Source organism: Dromiciops gliroides, chromosome 1 (genome assembly GCF_019393635.1).
Source record: "Dromiciops gliroides isolate mDroGli1 chromosome 1, mDroGli1.pri, whole genome shotgun sequence".
NCBI classification, from domain to species: Eukaryota; Metazoa; Chordata; class Mammalia; order Microbiotheria; family Microbiotheriidae; genus Dromiciops; species Dromiciops gliroides.
The window spans coordinates 488,692,136-488,712,226 of record NC_057861.1 but is presented as its reverse complement, the minus strand read 5'-3'; the positions used below and the strand labels follow the sequence as shown (position 1 = coordinate 488,712,226).

Here is a 20,091-nt window from a genome sequence, read left to right as displayed (position 1 = left end):
CCTCCTGTGCCAGGGTCTCAGAATCAAGCAGTTCCCAAAGAGAAAGCAAAAGAACAGTCAAGAGAGTTAAATACCTAGGAGAGATATCTGTATAAAAAAGAAAGATATGATGCTAATGAAGAAAGTAGTTCAAAAATCCAGAAGGAAAATCGGGTTTTCCGATTAAGGGGAAGGGGCAGAAGAGAGTGAGCCTTCATATAACACCTAGCACTTGCCAGGCATCGTGCTAAGGACTTTTTTACATATTTTATCTCATCTGATCCTCACAACTCTAGGAGACAGGTGCTATTATTATTCTCACTTTACAGTTGAAGAAACTGAGGCAAACTGAAGTTAACTAACTCGTTCAGGGTCGCACAGCTAGGAAGAAGTGTCTAAGGGTGGATTTAAACTCAGTTTTTCCTGACTTCCCCAACAATTAAGTTACCAAAGTCCTGGTGTATTGGCATATTCATAAAAACTGAAGGCAAAAAAAAGAAATTGTTCAATTCATTTCTATTTACAGACAGATAAAATGGATTCCCTTTGTCTTTTGTAAATCTCAAATAAAATGTCACTTTGGAAATGGCTGTCAGTTTGCTTCTCCAAAAAAATTAAAATATTGAATCAAATTAGTTCATGACACCACTTCACTATTCCTACAAATAAATCAGATGACTTTTTGATGCCAAGACAAACATCATGCTGGGCACAAAGAATTAAAGTCAAAACTAAAGAATATTCTTTATATATGACATATATGTCTTGAGCTGCTTTATTTATAATGTTCAGAAAGTTACTGATGGAAGGCCATTGGATAGGGAATTAGAAGACCAAGGTGCCAATCTTACTCTGGGGGAGTTACCGCAGCCAAATACTTTAACCTCTCTGAGTCTCAGTTTCTCCATGTACAAAATAGGGTTAAATGAAACTTTTACTACCCCCTCCCCCATAGAGGAGTTATGAGAACACTTATGAGGAAATACTTTATTTTTGAAAAAATGAGAAATACTTTATTACTGCAAAGCATTATGTAAATGTACTAGTATTTTGATAATAATTGTAATAACTATAATTAATAAGAAAACCCCTTTTAAGCAATTCTAAGTATTAGCTATGTGACCCTGGGCAAGTCACATAACCCTCAGTTTCCTCCCCTACAAAATTGGATAATAATAGCGCCTACCTCCCAGGATCAAATGAGATAACTATTGCAAAAGCACTTAGCTCAGTATCTGGCACATAGTAAGCTCTACATAAATGTTAGATATCATTTTTATTATTATACCTACCTCCAAGGGTTATTGTAAGGATCAAATGAGATAATAATTGTAAAGCATTTAAAAAAATTTTTTTTTCTGGGGCAATGAGGGTTAAGTGACTTGCCCAAGGTCACACAGCTAGTGTCAAGTGTCTAAGGCTGGATTTGAATTTAGATCCTCCTGAATTTAGCACAATGCCCAGCATCCTATACAAATGTTGTTGTTGTTATTATTATTATTTTTTTTGTGAGGCAATTGGAGTTAAGTGACTCGCCCAGGGTCACCGAGCTAGTAAGCGTCAGGTGTTTGAGGCTGGATTTGAACTCAGGTCCTCCTGACTCCAGGGCCAGTGCTCTATCCACTGTGCCACCTAGCTGCCCCTGTTGTTATTATTTTGATTACTATTTTTAGCCATTTGTGTTTATTGATATAACAATTAAAATTTTTCATAATTAATGTTATGAATATTATATATTAAAATCTAATAATTTTGATTTCTTGGGGTCACCATCCACAATGCCTTAGGAGCACAGCTACCCTATAATCAGTGTTTTCAGAAGTTCAACCTTTATTAAGTGCCAATTATGTATAAGGCACTAGAGCTACAAAGACACAAAAAGGAAATGAATCCTCCCATCAAAGAGCAAACATTCTCTCAGGGCTAGGGGGATGATACAACACAGACCCTTCCACATGATACTGTGGGTCTGAAAAAAAGATCAGTCTCTTGTTTCCAGTGCTAACTAATGAGGTTTTGATATCTTTTTAGATAAGAGCTTTTTATTCTTTAATAACAGAAGACTGGTATTTTTAAGCTACCATACAAAAAGAGAAACACAAAAAATAAAATTCTTCTTTTGACCGATCCATGACTTCTTCAGTAAAAGTGTCCCCTCCACTGATCAAACTCCTCCACACTTTTTCATTCTGGGATTCCTACCCAAGTATCTCACAAATCCTTTTCCAAGATTTATCCAGTGCTGGCGGCCTTAAAAAAATCTCCACTAAAAGTTTAAAATAAAAGAAGAAAAATAACATAATAAAATATAAGACAAATATCTCATTTTGAATGGATATCTTCTTTTAAAATATTAGAAAAAAATAAGAAAATACAGTATCATCTAAAAGAGACTACAAATGTTCACTCAACACCAAACATGTAAGAACTATGCATAAGAGATGATCAGTTTTTCTCTGGAAGAAAATTCAATGAATTAGTCTACCATCACAAACATACATAATAAACCTTTTACAAGTAGTCTCGCAAACTACCCATTTTAACAATCTATTCTAAAATTGGGCCTGGGTCTGTGCCAAGCTCCCTGTACCTAGAGTTGGCAGCACACAAACTGAATACCAAGGAGAGGATAAGCCCATAGCATGGAAGGAATGGGTTAATGATAACACATTACAATGGGAAAGGAGAACTTCTTAACTCCTTCTGAGACATCAATCTTTACATTGAAAAGGATATAGCAGGAAGGGACAAACGGGAACTAAAACCTTTACCTAAATATATTACATTCCTGGGTACTAAATGAACCTACAAATATGATTACTAAACTATTGTTTCTGAAGATTTGTGAGCAATAGCAGGAAGTATTCCAGTTATAATTTTTTTTTAAAAAATGCAAATTTTTGGAGCCTGATGTGGCTCCAAGACAAAAAGTACATAAATGATTATTAAATAGATGCCCACCTGACCTCTTCTTTCAAAATAGTGCCACAGGAATTGTGAACACTAAATAATAGCATAAAGAATGAAATACAGGGTGTCCCAAAAGTTTTAGTGTGGTTCTATGCCTTTTGATATACTCTTTATATTATATTTTAACTAACAGGAAGACTTTATTGATGTGGAAATTATTCCTGAGTCAGCTGTCTGTGTATAGCCCAAACAGGAACAAAGAATAATAATGAGAAAAAGATATGGCTTGCAAGTCAAGCCAAAAGCATTTATTAAGCACCTACTATGTACAATTCACTGGGCTAAGTCCTTGGGTATGAAGAAAGGCCAAAAATCACCCCTGTTCTTGAGAAACTCAGTGTAATGGAGGAGACAACACACAAACAACTATGTACAAACAAGATACAGATGATGGGTAAGGGGAAGTTACTAGCAGTAAGGGAAATCAGCAAAGGCTTCTTATGTGTAGGTGGGATTTTAGCTGGTACTTGAAGAAAAAGGGAAGCTAAGAAATAGAAATGAGGAGGGAGAGAATTCCAGGAATGGAGAAATGCCAGTGACAATGCTAAGAAGCAGGAAATTCAGTGTCCTGTGTGAAGACCAACATTTTCATCGATGATTTGGAAAAATAAAAGTGATGATAGTAATAACTGACATTTATATGGTGCCTTACAATTTGCAAAGAGCTTTTACATATATTATCCTATTTGAGCCTCCTATTGCCCCTAGGAGACATTTACTACGTACAGGTATTGGTGTTGCTATTTTATAGTCAAGAGGCTCAATCAAGTTCACATGGCTAGTTCAATGGTGAAATAAGGCTATAAAGAACACATTTGTCGAATCTGGAGATGACAAAAAGCTAAAGCGATAACTAATCTGTTAGAAACGAGATGAAAAAAGATACTGACAAGCCAGAAGCAAACAAGATATTTAATAGTAAAGTCCTAGCACTTAGGTTCAAAAAATAAATCTTACAAGTACCAAGAAGGGGCACATGATTACACCTGCTGTTTTTAGCAGAGCTGAATGAGTTAATGCAAAAAAACCCAAACCCTAATATGATCTTAAATTGCAATGGTAAAAGTAAAGGGTCCAGGAGAAGGTTAGTGATAGTCAAACTGTATTCTGTCTCTGTCTGAAAATAATATTCCAGATGTGGTCTTGTCTAGACACATATTAGAAAGAATATTGATAAGCTTCAGTGTATCCAGTGAAGGGTAACCAGCATGGAGAAAAACTGTCTTAAACTAGAGATGATTCTCCTGAAGAAAAGTATATTTGTTTGCTTGGGTTTTTTTTTATTATAGTAAAGAATTAGAAACTAAGTAGATTCCCATCAATTAGGGAATAGCTAAACAAATTGTGGTACATGAATGTAATGGAATATTACTGTGCTGTGAGAAATGTCTTATGTGATGAATACAGAAAAGGATGGAAAGAGCTACATGAAATGATGTAGACTGAAGTCATCAAAGCCAAGAAAATGATATACACAATCATTTCAAAAATGGAAATGGAAAGATACACACACACACACACACACACACACACACACACACACAAATCAATAGTGAATGCTGCAAAGTTATGAGGAACAAAGTGTGGCTAGAAAGAAGAGATGAGGCCCCACCTATTTGTAGAAGTAGGGAGGTATAAAAGTGTTGTGCACTGAATATATTTTCATACTTTTTTGAAGTATTGATCAGATGCTGATTTTTTTTTTCCTATTCCTTTTCCTTTTTGTCTTTAAAAAATGTTGTTTATAATATGGAATGGTTTTCAAGGTGGGAGATCCTGGGAGAAATGATGATATAAAAACAGATATCAAAAAAATCTTATTGTTAAGAAATGGAAAACATGGTGGCAGGGGCCTCCAGGGTGAGTGGAATTGGGTAGAATATAATCACCTGCTAAAATATTTGAAGTATTGTTATTTGGAAGAGGAACTAGACATATTCTGCTCAGTCCAAAAGGGTAGAACTAAGACAAGTTGATAAAAAGTAAAGGAGGAAGATTTCAACTCAAGACCTTTCTAATATAATACCTGTTTCAATGAATTTAGTGAATAAGAAAAATGGAATGGATTACCTCATTAAGTAACGAGTTCCTCATCACTGAATATCTTCAAGAAGTCAGATGACCACTTATAGAGGTTGCCACAGAGATGATACATGCTTCAGTTGGTAGTTAAAGTAGGTAACTTCTGAGGTCATTTCTAACTCTGAAATTCTATGATTCATAGAAGTTCTTAAATACCTTCTGGGTATGGCCCTACAAGGTTTACAATTTAATGAAATAACAGCTCAGTATACTCCCAGTTCAAAATACTCCCTTAAAATATTACATATTAAAGTTCCTAAAGTTTTCAATGTAAAACCTTAAAACTTATTTAATTATCCCAAAATGTCCCCATCATCTTAATAGCCAACTTTCAATTAATGTTTTTTTTAAGTATCTGCATCTAGTTTTTAATTCCACTCTTCCCACTAATACTTATAGATACATCCAAATACTTCTAAATGCCTCTCCAACCTAAACACATTCATGATATAGTCTGTGTTGAAGAAATTTTGCTGTCTTTCTGAAATCAGTCTTGCAGGGCTTCTTAAACTTTTTCCACTTATGACCCCATTTCACCCAAGAAATTTTTACTCGACCCCAGATACATAGATGTATAAAATAGGTACATACAACCTTTTTCTGTTGCCAAATTGTTCACAACTCCACATTCAGACCCACAGTTTAAGAAGCCAAGCCCTAGAGAATGTCCAGGGGAAAGTCCTGGTGTTCTCAGGGCCAGGTCAATGGTAAGAGTAGCTGAGAATGAGGGAGCAACCGTATCAACTCAGGTTCACGTACCAGTGTCTCTTATTGAGCCTCACCCAGCCTGGTCACCTGGGAGTTTAAAGGTCCCTTCAAAGCCAGTCTTGTGAAGGCTACACTTTCAGAATTCAGAGCTAAAAGAATTCTTAGACATCTAGTTTCTTAATTTTACAGATGAGAAAAATGACACCCAGACAGTGAAGTGGCTGCTGGATATTTGCAGACTAAAGACTAGAACTTCTGACCTGAGGGTCAGGCTCTTTCTACTTCATCGTAATGCCTTCTCATCAGGAGGTTCAGAAGACCATGCCAAGAGGTGAAAACATCCCTCAAAGCTGAATCGTCCTTAATAAGCACTTAAAATGCTCACTATTTCTTTACATTATTAGATGAGTCAGGTCTTCAAGAAGCTAAGCAGTCCCTACAGCATAATTTACCTATGGTTCATTACCAATCAGCATAACTAATTTCTAAATAATCAGAATATTAAAGACAGTGATAACCACTTAAATGTAATTGTGTTAAAATGTGCTATGATATTTAGATGATTTATTCTCCTAGTTTTAGTATTAGACACTATTTGAATAGTTTAATTTTTACGTTCATCCCTATAGAAAGAGTAAAAGAAAAAAATCAGCCTAAATATCAGTAAGATCACCTAGGAATAACCCCTCCCTTTCCTTTTCTCAAACATATTTTAGAAGATAATGAAAGAGAAAACTAACAAAACACCACTTCAACTATGACACTACACCCTTAAGCCAGCAAAATATGTTCTTCCATGCCAACTGCTGTCTAGACACACTGCTACTGTTTCTAAAAAGTCCTGGGAGGGCAGAGATTCTCTTACTACTCCCCCCACCTCCAAAAAAAAAGATAAAAAATAAATAACAACTCTTAACAAAATGAGCAAATGTTTCCAGAATGTGTTATCTAGAACACCACTGTTCTAACCTCAGAGGGATTCAGGGCCATTACTGTAGACAATTGCAGGCCATTCACAAGAGGGAAAATTATGTAAATTTTTTAAAATTTACTTTCCCCTCAAACTGAAGTTCAGGAATATGAAAAAGTTACTTTTTCCTCCTTGCCCCCCCCATACCTCAGTAATTGTATAAATTCTCTCTTGAATATAAGTCACAGTTCTAAGTAGTTATTTATATATACAGGTGTGTGTATGGAGGCATACATACAGATACACACATGACCCTGCAATAAAATTTCAGTTTTTAAGCATAACCTAAGTTTAATTGAACACAGTGATATGTAAGATCAACTGTATGGTTTTAATCTAATAAGCTTCTCATAAAGGAGAATTCTTCCAGAACAATAACTCTAACATGCTGTTTTGTTTTGCCTTTTTTTTGGGGGGGGGAATCCCCCAATGCCTAGCATAGCACCTGGCACACAGTAGGTACTTGTAACACAAATGCTTGTGAGTAATTGATTTGCTTTTAGTCTCAAAAACCAGCTATAGGTCCAAAATGAGATGACTGACCTAGCCAACCCTTTTTAAGTCTCAAAAATACATGTCATAGTTCAAAAATGAGATCTACCATGAGTATCTAATCAATACCTAATCCAGGACAAATATTTCCAAAGATGTACCTTGTAAAAAGCTTCCTCTCCAAAGTGAATATGAGGAATAACCCCTTTCCTAATGAAATTTCAGAAGCGACTACACATCATAGATAAATTATTTCATAGATGCCATTACCGAATGTTAATTACCATTTGTTAATACTACACTCTTCACAGATATGTTAGGATTAAAGACAAAAGGGTCTAGCTGGAGGACAATTAGCAAATTTATGAATCAGGCTATTCCAATATGAAAAATAATTAGCTTAGGATCTTAAATTTTGACTGCCTACATAAAACTCAAAATTCAAACATAACATGAACTGTATGGGGGTACTTTATAGTCAGAGCAGCTGACTTAAATCTTGCACAACAGGGTTCTAATTAAAGAATTTGCTAATTATTCTTTCATCTTCAGCACTGACAATGATTGAACCACGTATGAGAGGGAAGAGAACTTTTTTTTAAAGTACTGATTACTGTTAATCAAAGAAAATCAAAGGGAACTAACTCCATGAAATAGCAGTACAGTAAAGAACTACTAAATCTACAACACACTTTCTACCACACATCCAAGATGATAAAAAATCCAGTACTCACTTAACTTTCAATCCCCTCTCCTCTAGATCAAACACCCAGACCCTCTCCTCTGTTCCATTCTCTCTTCCCCTGAAAAGTAAGTCAACCCCTCTTTTCCTTTTTTCAAATCATTTTTTCCCTTCACTTCCATCTTTTCATAACTCTCCCCTCAAGAAAAAGATGCCCCCAGCCTCTCCTCTTCAAGCTGCACCCCCAGGAAAACCAAAATAACTACTCCAAAATCCAAAAGAAAATTCCACTTCGCCCTCCGGGTCATCGCTCCCATTACCTCTCCCCCTTCCTAACAAGCCAGGGTCCAATCTACCAAACTTCCTTCATTCCTGCATAGTATGACTGACTTCTTATTCTTCGGACCTCTACGTTCTTCCCCTAGGACCGCCCCCTAGTCCAGCGGTTCTCTCAAGGTGTGGTCTTAAGTGGTAGCCCGCTGGGTTTCTTTAGGAAAACATGCTGCAAAGCCCGTGTTCACTTTCATTTAGGGATAAAGTCATTTGATGGAATTTTTAAAAAAGAAACTGACAAACTCCTGGCGGTCTCATCAAAAGCGAGGAAGGTCTTGCATTGATTAAGGTAGAAGATTTTTGCTGGGGGTGGGGGAGAGTAAAGGGAGGAGGAGGGTTACCCAAGACAGATTGGAGATAGGGCGGTAAAGCGCGAAGCAGGTGAGGCACGCGGGTGTTCCCTGGACTCTCGGGCATTGCCTGAGCCCCCGGCCAAAAAGTTTCAGAATCATTCACAGTCCTATTTCCTCACCCTAAAACTCTTTCTAAAAGCCCTGCAAACGCTGAAGCTCCGTCTCCCCTGCATTCCCTACCTTCTCATTCCTTTTTTTTCTACATTCCACCCCCACCCCCCAGTTTCCTTTTCCCCATATCCAGCTTCTTTCTTCCCTCCCCCAGCCAAGATGCCCCAACATCTGCCCTTTCCTACCCCCTCCCCCTCCCCAGCCCCGGGGGAGGGGAGGAGTGTCAGTCTGAGTAACTGAACATCTGGGCAAGTGAGCTCTCCGGGCTTTCTCACTCCCCCCCACACCCCACTTGCCCCAGCAAGCCTGGGGTGGGGGGGTTTGGGGTCCCGCCCCGCCCCCCCGCCAGCTCCCCGGCGCCGGCCCCGCCTCGTTTCCCCAGCCCCCCTACCTGCTCCGGGGACTCTGCTGCCGGCGCCGCCGGGGGCCGCCCTCTGGTGCCCGGGGCCGGTAGGGACGGAGACGGCGTGGCCCCCGGCGCCCCCTCCTCCGGCCTCGGGGCGATGCGGCTGCCCCGGGTGGCGGTGGCGGTGGCGCCGGCCGTGCTCCGGGAGGCTGGCCCCGGGCGGCGGCGGTGGGAAGGGAGCGGCAGCTGCGGCGGCGGCCGGGGCAGGAGCGGCGGCGGCCGCGCTTCGGCTCATGGCGAGCCGCCGGGAGCCCCGGGCTGGGCGGGAGCGGCTCTGCTCGGGAGCGGCCTGGGCCCGGCCGGGCGGCGACGACGGAGGAGGAGGAGGAGGCGGTGGCGGCGGCGGAGGAGGCGGGGAGCCCGAGCGGGAGGAGGAGGCGAGGGAGGAGGAAGCGGCGGCGGCTCCCAGCAGGAGGAGGAGCAGGAGCTGGAGCGCGAGCCTGGGAGCAGCCCCAGCCCAGGAGGAGCAGCCGAGGAGGAGGAGGAAGAGGAGGAAGCGGCTGGGGAAGGAGGAGCGGAGGAAGAGGAGGAGGAGGAAGGGGCCGCTGTCGATCGGCTGCAGACCCCGGGGGCTCCCGGCGCCGGCTCAGCTGCCCCGAGGGCTGGCCTGGAGAGCGCTGCCCGCACTGCTGGGTGCCCGGCGGAACGCGGGGATGGGCATCGCCCTCCCGCCTCCGAGCTCGGGGGGCCTGGACGGCGCGGCCCCGGCCCGGGTCCGGGTCCTGGAGGCACGGACGGAGCGGGCGGGCGGCGCAGAGCTGGCGCCCGCGGGGGCAGGCTTCCGGGCACAGAGCGCAAACTAAGTTCAGGGACCAAAGTGGACGGAGGAGGAGCGCAGTCACGAAGGAGCGAGCGCCCGCCCCTCGGCAGCGGCAGCAGCAGCGGGGAGGAGTGGGGCTGGGGGTGGGGGGAGGTGGTTAGGGAGCCCCGCCCGCCCCAGGGGATCCCTGCGGGTGCCCGGACTGTAACTTCCTGCCTCCCAGCCCTCCTTTTCCAGAAGATGCTCCCCAGCTTCCCTCCTCGCCCCCGACTCAGACCTTCACTTTGGGGCGAGTCATTCATTGCTTTCTTTGCTTCTGGTAAGTCTGTCCGCCTGTCTCTCTCTCTCTCTGTCTTCCTCCTCCTCATTCTCTCATCTCCTTTCTCTCCTCTCCTTTCTCTCTTCTCTATCTCCTCTCCTCTGTCTCTTCTCTCTCATTTGTCTCTATTCTCTCTTTCCTCTTGTCCCACTTGTCTCTCGTCTCGTTCTCTCCTCTCCTGTTTCTTCTTCTTCTTCTTCTTCTTCTTCTTCTTCTTCTTCTTCTTCTTCTTCTTCTTCTTCTTCTTCTTCTTCTTCTTCTTCTTCTTCTTCTTCCCCTTCCCCTTCCCCTTCCCCTTCCCCTTCCCCTTCCTCTTCCTCCTCCTCCTCCCTCTCCTCCTCCTCTCTCGTTCTGTGTGTATGTGTGTGTGTGTGTGTGTGTGTGTGTGTGTGTCCATCCATCCTCACGTAGTGGACACTTTCTTCCCTCCCCTTTCCTTCTTTTCCCTTCCCTTCTCTTTACCGCAGCTGAAAAGACCAAAATTGTCCTTTCCATTCTTAGGATCTATGTGTTGTCACCTCAGCTGACTCCCCTACATCTTACAGATAGTAACCAATCCAGAGAGAAGGGTGAAGGAGGAGGGCAAAGGTATGATGGGGATGAGCTCCTCAAATGTTTAAAAAAAAATCTTGAAGAATAGAAGGGGACAATGGAAAAGAAAGCTGAAAAGGAAAATTTCCAGGATATTCATGACATTTCAGGCCTGAAGCCCTGCTTCAGAAAATAGGTACAGAAAGTCTCCGTGTCTAACTATTCTTTTCACAGCTTTAGAGCTAGAAGGGACCTTGGTGGTCATCTAATCCAGACCCTTAGTTTGCAGAAGAGGAAACAGACACCAGAGATTGGGGGCCTTTGCTGGTGATCACACATGTAATCTGAGCTTGAACCCATACCCCTCTGGTTCCAAAGCGAACCTTCTTTTTCATTATACCATGCTTTTTCCCCCTCTTTCTCTCCCCATCCCTACATATGCAGACACTTTTTATTTTATATTTAGTTTTGTTTCATGGTTTATGGATAATTATAAATATGATCAAGGATCTGAATAGATGGTCAAGAAGAGTTCAACCCTGGAAAGAAGATGTTGGGTTGAAAGGAGTCTCACCATGTAGTCAAGGAGGCTTAACTTGCTAAAAGTTTGTTCTTAAGAATATATTTGCTAGAGGGCAGCTAGGTGGTACCGTAGATAAAGCAAGCACCAGCCCTGGATTCAGGAGGATCTGAGTTCAAATGCAGCCTCAGACACTTGACACTTACTAGCAAGTCAGTTAACTCTCATTGCCCCACAAAAACAAACAAACAACAAAAAATAATATATTTGCTATACCCTTCAGAAGCCCGTTCTCCATCCTCCTTGCTCTTCCTCCCAAACTAGGTATTTATATTCCCTGTGTCTTTAACCCTAAACAGTGTCATGAACTGGGTCACTTTTTTTCTCAGCAGTTTGAGCACTGAACTTGCAGTCAGAAGTGGAAAGCAGGCTGGATCTGGAGTCAAAAAACCTGGGTTTTATTTCTATAGGATGATAAAGTTAGAGATTTCAGAGATCATCTAATCCAACCCCATTTGGTATAGATAGATAGATAGATAGATAGATAGATAGATAGATAGATAGATAGATAGATAGATAGATAGATAGATAGTCAGACAGACAGGAAAACTGAGGCCCATGAAGTAAAGCAACTAACTCTCTTCTGGTTCTCCTACTTGTCTGACTGGTCCTCAGCTTCCTTTGCTGGATCTTTTCCCAAGGCATTCTCTGAAGGTATTTCCCAAATTTCTGCCCTGGGCTAGGCCCTCTTCTCAGTCCCCCTATACTATCTCACTAGCCTATCTCATCAGCTCCCAAGAATTCATTATTGTCTCTCTGTAAGTATTCTCAGATCTCTCTATCCAGACTTAACCTGTCTCCTGAGCTCCAGTCTCCCATAACTGCTCATTGAACATTTCAAATAGTATTTCCCAAAGCCCTTGTAACTCAATATATCCCACGATGAACTCATTATCTTCTTAGCCACCCACCCCTTACTAGCTTCCTCATTACTGTCTAGGGCACCACCATCCTCCCAGTCACCCAAGCTCACAACCTTGCAGCCATCCTCAGCTTCTTACTTTCTTACCCCAACAAAGCCAAGCTGTTGCCAAGTCTTGTCATTTACAGCAAAGCTTCTTAAACTTTTCCTCTTTCAGTCTCTTTTCGCCAGCGAAATTTTTACTTGACCCTGGGTATAAAGGTATATAAAATAGGTATATATAACCTTTTTCCTGTTGCCAAATTTTTCAAGACCCCCACATTCAGTTACATGACCCCATATGGGGCTGGGACCCACAGTTTAAGAAGCTTTGATTGGGGGCAGCTATGTGGCACAGTGGATAAAGCACCAGCCCTGGATTCAGAAGGAACTGAGTTCAAATCCAGCCTTAGACACTTGATACTTACTAGCTGTGTGATCCTGGGCAAGTCACTTAACCCTCATCCGCAAAACAAACAAACAAAAAAAGAAGCTTTGATTTACAGCATCTTTCATATATGCCCTCTTCTCTCCACTCACACCAACCTCCCTGGGTACAGGCCTTCCTCACCTCAAAGTAATCTGAGTCCAGTCCCACCTTCTGTAAGAGGCCTCTCCTGGTCTGCCCTTCCCCTGTCCCCTATTGCCAGTGCCTTCCCTCTGAGATTACCTCCCATTTGCACCATGTCTATTGTATATGTTCATAGTTTTTTACATGTTTTCTTCCCCATTAGAATGGGAGCTTCTTGAGGACAAGTTCCATGTTTTTACTTTTAATACATGTTTGTTGATTGACTGATTTCTCCTACTTCTTATTCCTGAGACTTTTCTTCTTAAGGCAAAGCATGCCTGTTTCCTTCATATGAGTTCGCCTCAAGGCCTTCTCCATCCTAAATTGCTCTCTTCTGGACATTCTCTAGATTATCAGTATACTTCTTAAACCATGGTACCCAGTACTGAACAAGATGCCCCATGAGGTCTGACCACCACTTCCTTATTCCTAGAAGCCACGTCTTTCACACTGTAAGCCCAAGTCTGTATTAGTTTTTTTGGTTGTCCCATGACACTGCTAACTTATATTGAGTTTGAAATCTACTAGAACTCTCAGAGCATTGTTATAACTGCTAGCTAATGGTGGCCTCCCCCATTTTATGCTGTTAGAGTAGATTATTATTATTATTACTTAAGTACAAGACTCAGCTCAATTAATTACTAGCTGTGTAACCCTAGGCAAGTCTCTTAAACTCTGTCTGCCTCAGTTTCCTCAACTATAAAATGCAGGCTACCTACCTCCCCCAGGGTTGTTGTCAGGATCAAATAAAATAATATCCCTGGCATGTAGTAAGTATTTATTAAGATAAATGCTTGTTTCTTTCCCTCCTTCCTCAGTGCTCTACCCTGAACTTTTGGATCTTGATTCAGCAATCCACTGTGTTAGCTAGACTTCCCAATTTGATGTCATCTGAAAATTTGGTTAGCGTGCCATCTGTGCTCATCAGATATTGATGATATCGATGACTTTATCCAAGTCACTGATAAAAATGTTAAATAACACAGGGCCCAGTATAAGTCCTTGGGGTACTCCACTGGAGACCTACCACAGTGGTGTTTAACCATTAACAACTGTTCATTGATTGTAGCCATCTCACCATCTAATTGTACTCTGAACCCATCTAATCATACTCTTATATAATCTATGTGTCCAAATTCTCTAGTGTGAGATACAGTATTGAAAGTTCTGTTAAAGTCTAAGTAAGCTGTATCCACAGCATTTCATAGGTCCAATTGTTTAGTAATCCTGTCAATAAAGGAAATGAGGTTAGTCTGTCTTAACCTGTTCTTTTTTTTTTTTTTTTTAGTGAGGCAATTAGGGTTAAGTGACTTGCCCAGGGTCACACAGCTAGCAAGTGTTAAGTGTCTGAGGCCAGATTTGAACTCAGGTACTCCTAACTCCAGGGCCGGTGCTCTATCCACTGCACCACCTAGCTGCCCCTTTTACCTGTTCTTGATGAAGCCATGCTGGTCCTTTGCAATGAACACTTACTTCCCTTTCTAAATGGTCACTAACTAGCTCTTTCATGATCTGTTTTACAATTTCCTCACGAATTAAAGTCAAGCTCACTTGGCATATGGTTTGCAGACTCTGTTCACCTCCTTTTTGTAAAAAGTAGGACAGCATTTGCCCTTTTCCAGTATTATGGTACTTTTCTTATTTTCTATGATCTTTCAGATTTCACTAGTAGTGACTCAGCATGGACACTAGGGATGCTGGGAGGTACTTCATGAAGATCAGATAATTTGAATTCAAGGGCAAATAGGAACATTTTAACTCCCTCCTTACTAATCTTGGGTACCGTCTCCCCTTTTTTTTTCTCTTTTTCAAAATCATTTTCTGATGGGGGCGGCTAGGTGGCGCAGCGGATAAAGCACCAGCCCTGGATTCAGGAGTTCCTGAGTTCAAATCCAGCCTCAGACACTTGACACTTACTGGCTGTGTGACCGTGGGCAAGTCACTTAACCCCCATTGCCCCGCAAAAAAAAAAAATCATTTTCTGTTGTTATTATCAGGCCTACAAAAAATTACCTATACACAGTGACAATAGGATCCGAGAGCTAGAAGAGATCTCAGAGGCCATCAAGACCAACTCCATTTTATGGATGAGGGAGCTGAAGCCCCAAAAGTTTTAGTGACTCCCTCAATGCCTGGGGACTTCTCATCCTAGAACCTCCTTTGGCACCTTTAGACCCTATCTCCCATTGGTGAGTTCCTTCTGAGCCCTCCATTTTGGCTGGTAGTCCAGGCAAGACATCATTCATTTTCCCCTGTCTCTGCTTCTGACTCTGCAGACTTACTACCATGTCCCTCCTCCATGCCCATTTTTCAGCTCCTTTTTATTAATTTCTTGACCCCATTAAAATGTAAGCTTCTTCAGGGCAGAGAAGGGGCAGCTAGATAGTACAGTGAATAGAGTGCCAGGCCTAGAATCAATAAGACTCATATTCCCGAGTTCAAATCTGGTCTCAGACACTTACTAACTGTATGACCCAGAGCAAGTCATTCAGTTTCCTTTTCTGTAAAAATGAGCTGGAGAAGAACATGGCAAACCATCCTAATATCTCTGCCAAGAAAAACCCACATGGGGTCACAAAGAGTCAGACACTACTGAAAAGACTGAACAACAAGGGCAGGGACTATCTTTCAGGATATAACTATAGCCAGGCCAAATCCAGCCTTCAACCTGCTTTTGTATGGTTGTAAAATAATTTTTTACATTTTAAAATTGTATGTAAATATGTAAAAAAAATTCTTATTTTGTTTCCTACAAGGGTTTTACTTCTCTGACCCCTACTCTTATGTACCTGGTACATGGTGAGGACTTCATACTTCTTGCCTTGCCCAAGATCACACAGATAGTAAGCAAGAAACATGAGATTTGAACCTAGGTCCTCTTATTCCAGAGTCAGTATTCCTTTCACTGAAGCATGTTTTGGCATGTTATGGCATGTGACATGCAGCGTGTTTTGGTGTGTGACATGCCAAAACATGTCTCCACCGTGTGTTTGGGCATGTTTTAGCATGTGGTGTGTTTTGGTATGTGTTTGGCTGTGACTGTGGAGGCATGTTTGGCATGTGATGGTGTGTAAATGGCATGTACATTATCTTGCATGATGAGTTTGAGTTCAAGCTTCTTTCTTCCCATCATGCTCTGCAGAGCTGGGGGTGAAGTCATGTAGAGGCATGTCTTGGCATGTGGCAAAGTTGCATAGTGGCATATATATGGCTAATAACTTGTAAATGGCGTGTAAATGGCATATATCTTACCTCGCCAGTTGAGTTTGAGTTTAAGCTTCTTCTTTCCCATCCTTTTCCAGAGAGCTGGGTCTGAAAGACCACAAAATAGGAGTAGATAATTTTAATAATTATTAGTAAGTCAGCAATATTTATAGGAAGAGGGGGGCAGAGCCAAGATGGTGGAGAAAAGACAGCAAGCTGCCTGAGCTCTCCTTCAGTTCCCTCAAAAAGAACATTAAATCAAGCCTCTAAACAGATTTTGAAAGTATAGAACCAAAAAAAAGACAGAAAGACACAATTTTCCAGCATGAGATAATTTAAAAGACTTCAGGAAAGGTCGGTCTTAGTCCGGCAGGGGGCAGTGCAGTGCACCTTAGTGCAGCACAGTGTGGAGAGGGTCTGGACAAGTCAATGGGAAGCAACAGGCCACGGCAGACCAACTGAGGCCCCTTGATCTTGGCTCAGCAGGCTGGTAGTGCAGCAGGCCAGTGGTGAGATCTACCAGCACGAGCTGAGAGGGCAGGCTGCCAGCTAGGTGACCACCCACAGAATAGGCGTAACCAGGCCTGGCCATCCCAGCATGAAGGGAACAAGCACAGGGAGGAAGCCCAGGGCACTGAGAAATCCACAAGCTATAGAGGCCTTAGAGTAGAAAGTCAATGACACAGCCCCTATCTCCCAGCACAAGAAGCTTGAAACAGTGACCCTGGTGCCCAAGGATTGGACCACAACTTAGAAAAAACCAATAAGCTGCAATATGAGTAAGAAACAAAAAAGAGCTCTCACCATTGAGAGCTTCTGTGTCAACAGGGAAGAAGCAAACACAAACAGATGAGGATAATACTCTCAAATTGCCTACATGTGAAGCCCCAAGAGGGAAGATGAATTGGTCTCAAGACAAAAACGCCTTCTCGGAAGAGCTCAAAAAGGATTTTAAAAATCAATTGAGAGAGGGGCAGCTAGGTGGCGCAGTGGATAGAGTACCGGTCCTGGAGTCAGGAGGACCTGAGTTCAAATACGGCCTCAGACACTTAACACTTACTAGCTGTGTGACCTTAGGCAAGTCACTAACAATTGCCTCACTAAAAAAAAAATTTTTTTTAATTAAAAAATCAATTGAGAGAGGTAGAAGAAAAAATGGGGACAGAAATGAAAGCAACACAAGAAAGTTATGAAAAAAGAATCAGCAGCTTGGAAAAGGAAGCACAAAGAATCAGCATTTTGGAACAGAAATCACAAAGATCGACTGAAGAAAACAATTCCTTAAAAAATTAATTTGGCCAAATGGAAAAGCCTTAAAAATTTGAATTTGACAGTTGGAAGCTAATCATTCCATGAGACACCAGGAATCGGTCAAACAGAATCAAAAGAATGGAAAAAAATAGAATAAAATGTGAAATAAATCATTGGAAAGACAACTGACCCAGAAAAAAGATCCAGGAGAGACAATCTGAGAATTATTGGACTGCATGAAAGCCATGATCAGAAATAGAGTCTAGACAACATATTCCAGGAAATTATCAAGGAGAACTGCCCTGATATTATAGAATCAGAGGATAAAACCGTCATTGAAAGAATCCACCGATCACCTCCTGAAAGAGTCCCCAAAAGGAAAACTCCAAGGAATATTGTAGCCAAATCCCAGAATTATCAGGTGAAGTAGAAAATACTCCAAGCAGCCAGAAAGCAGCAATTTAAATATCATGGAGCAACAGTCAGGATTGCTCAGGACCTGGTAGCCTCAACATTAAAGGATAGCAAGGCCTGGAATATGATATTCCAAAAGGCAAAGGAGCTTGGATTGCAGCCAAGAATCTATTACCCAGCAAAACTTATCATTCTCCTTCAGGGGAAAAGATGGACATTCAGTGAAATAGGGGGCTTACCAGAACTGAATAGAAAATTTGATCTTAACATACAAAACTCAAGAGAAGTTTAAAAAGGTAAACAGGGGGAAAAAAAGTTATTCAATAAGGTTAAACTGTTTACATTCCTACATGGGAAAATAATACTTCTAACTCTTGAGAACTGTATATATATTTGGGCAGACAGAAGGATTATACACAGAGGGTATAAATATAAATTGTCTTTGATGTGATGATATAAAGAAAATTAGGGGGATAAAAGGGAGTTTGTGGGGAGAAGAGGACAGGGGAGGTAGAATGGGGTACAAAAAACCTATTACTGGGGCGGCTAGGTGGAAAGCACCGGCCCTGGATTCAGGAGTTCCTGAGTTCAAATCCGGCCTCAGACACTTAACACTTACTAGCTGTGTGACCCTGGGCAAGTCACTTAACCCCATTGCCCCGTTAAAAAAAACAAAAACAAAACCAAAAAAACCTATTACAATAGAGGGAAAGAAGAGAGGGGTGAACATTATTTCAACCTTACTGTCACTAGATTTGATTCAAAGAGGGAATAATATAAATGTTCATTTGGATAAAGAAACTTAGCATATTCTTTAGGGAAGTAAAAGGGAAAGGGGAAAAGAGGGTACTGATAGAAGGGAGGGCGGAAGCAGGGGAGAAAAGGGTAAAGAAAATGAAGGGGGGGCTGATAAAAGTGAGGGCACATTGGGGGAGGCAGGGGTAAGAAGAAAACGTTGGTGAGGAGGAATAGGGTGAAAGAAAGAGGGAAAAGTACAAAGGGGGTAAATAGAATGGAAGGAAATAGAGAGCTAGTAATAATAACTGAATGTGAATGGGATGAACTCTGCCATAAAACAAGCAAATAGAGTGGATTAAAAAACTACAATATGATGTTTACAAGAAAAACATTTGGAGCAGTGAGATACACACAGAGTAAAGGCAAGAGGTTGGAACAGAATATATTATGCTTCAGCTGAAGTCAAAAAAGCAGGGGTAGCAATCCTTATCTCAGACAAAGCAAAGGCAAAAATAGATCTAATTAAAAGAGATAAGGAAGGAAACTACACCTTGCTAAAAGGTACTATAGATAATGAAGTAATATCAATACTAAACATGTATGCCCCAACTGGTATAGCATCAAAATTCTTAGAGGAGAAGTTGAATGAGTTTTCTGCCTTTTGCATTTATTTATGTATTTTAATGTCCGCACACTTGATCAGATTTTGTAAAAGTGCTCTGAGATGCTAAAAACGGGATAATCCTTAATATTAAATTAAAATACCATATACTGGCAAACATAGATGAGGGATATATTTTTAAATGATTATGATATAAAATAAAAGATTCCCATTCAGAAATTACTAAAATGTCTATTATAGGCTAGAAGAAACCTTAGAGATCATTTATTTTAACCTCCTCACTAGACAAATGAAACTCAAGCCAAGAGACATTAAATGATTTGCCCATGGTCAAATAAATCATAAATGGTACAGCTAAAAGTCATATCCACATCTGATTCCATATCCATTGTTTTCCACTGCATCAACATACTTTGTTTTTCCAACACTCTATCTAGATTCTTACTTTCTTATCTTATTTTTATATTTGTCTAATTGAGGCTCATTGAAATCCCCTACTGTCATTGTCTTCCTTTAAGTCTTGCAAATCAGTTAACTTTTCCTTTAAGTATATTGTGCCATTTGATATGTGTATACTTAATATTTAAATTGTTTTTATTTGGGGTCTTTATGTATAAAATAGTTTACCTATTTGTCTCCTTAATTTTCTTTTCTCTCTCTCTTTTTAACCATTTTGTTTTTTCTATAATGGTTGCCACACTTGATTTTTAAAAAAAATTCAGCAAAGGTATAAGTGTAGCTCCAACCCCTTATTTCAATTCTCCATGAAACTTTACATTTTGAATACCTTTTTTTCTTACAGCAAATTTTTGGATTTTATTCTGTAACCCAGTCTGTCACTTTCTTCCATTTTATGAATTAGTTCCTCCCGTTCAAATTCATGACTATAACAATTAAATTTATTTTCCCCTCCATCAAATTGTATTACATTTTTTTCTTCTTAAAAAAAAAAAGAAAAAGAAGGAAATCAGCACTAGGTATTTATAGTTTATTCTTTTAGAATCAATTTGATTGGGGCAGCTAGATGGTGCAGTGGATAGAGCACCAGCCCTGGAGTCAGGAGGACCTGATTTCAAATGTGGCCTCAGGCACTTGACACTTACTAGCTGTGTGA

General features: G+C 41.1%; 1 protein-coding gene across 3 annotated transcripts in view; it reads right to left on the bottom strand.

Moving 5' to 3' along the window:
- RNF38 (ring finger protein 38) overlaps positions 1-9,304 on the bottom strand; it is a 205,547-nt gene extending 196,243 nt beyond the window's left edge. For 2 of the 3 annotated variants that reach the window (XM_043970875.1, XM_043970892.1), the window contains exon 1: positions 9,072-9,303. The gene's annotated coding sequence lies outside the window, so the exon portion shown is untranslated. Of the gene's footprint in view, positions 1-9,071 lie in introns of all 3 variants that reach the window. The other variant, XM_043970884.1, reaches the window with a different exon arrangement.
- Between the last annotated feature and the right edge of the window lie 10,787 nt (positions 9,305-20,091).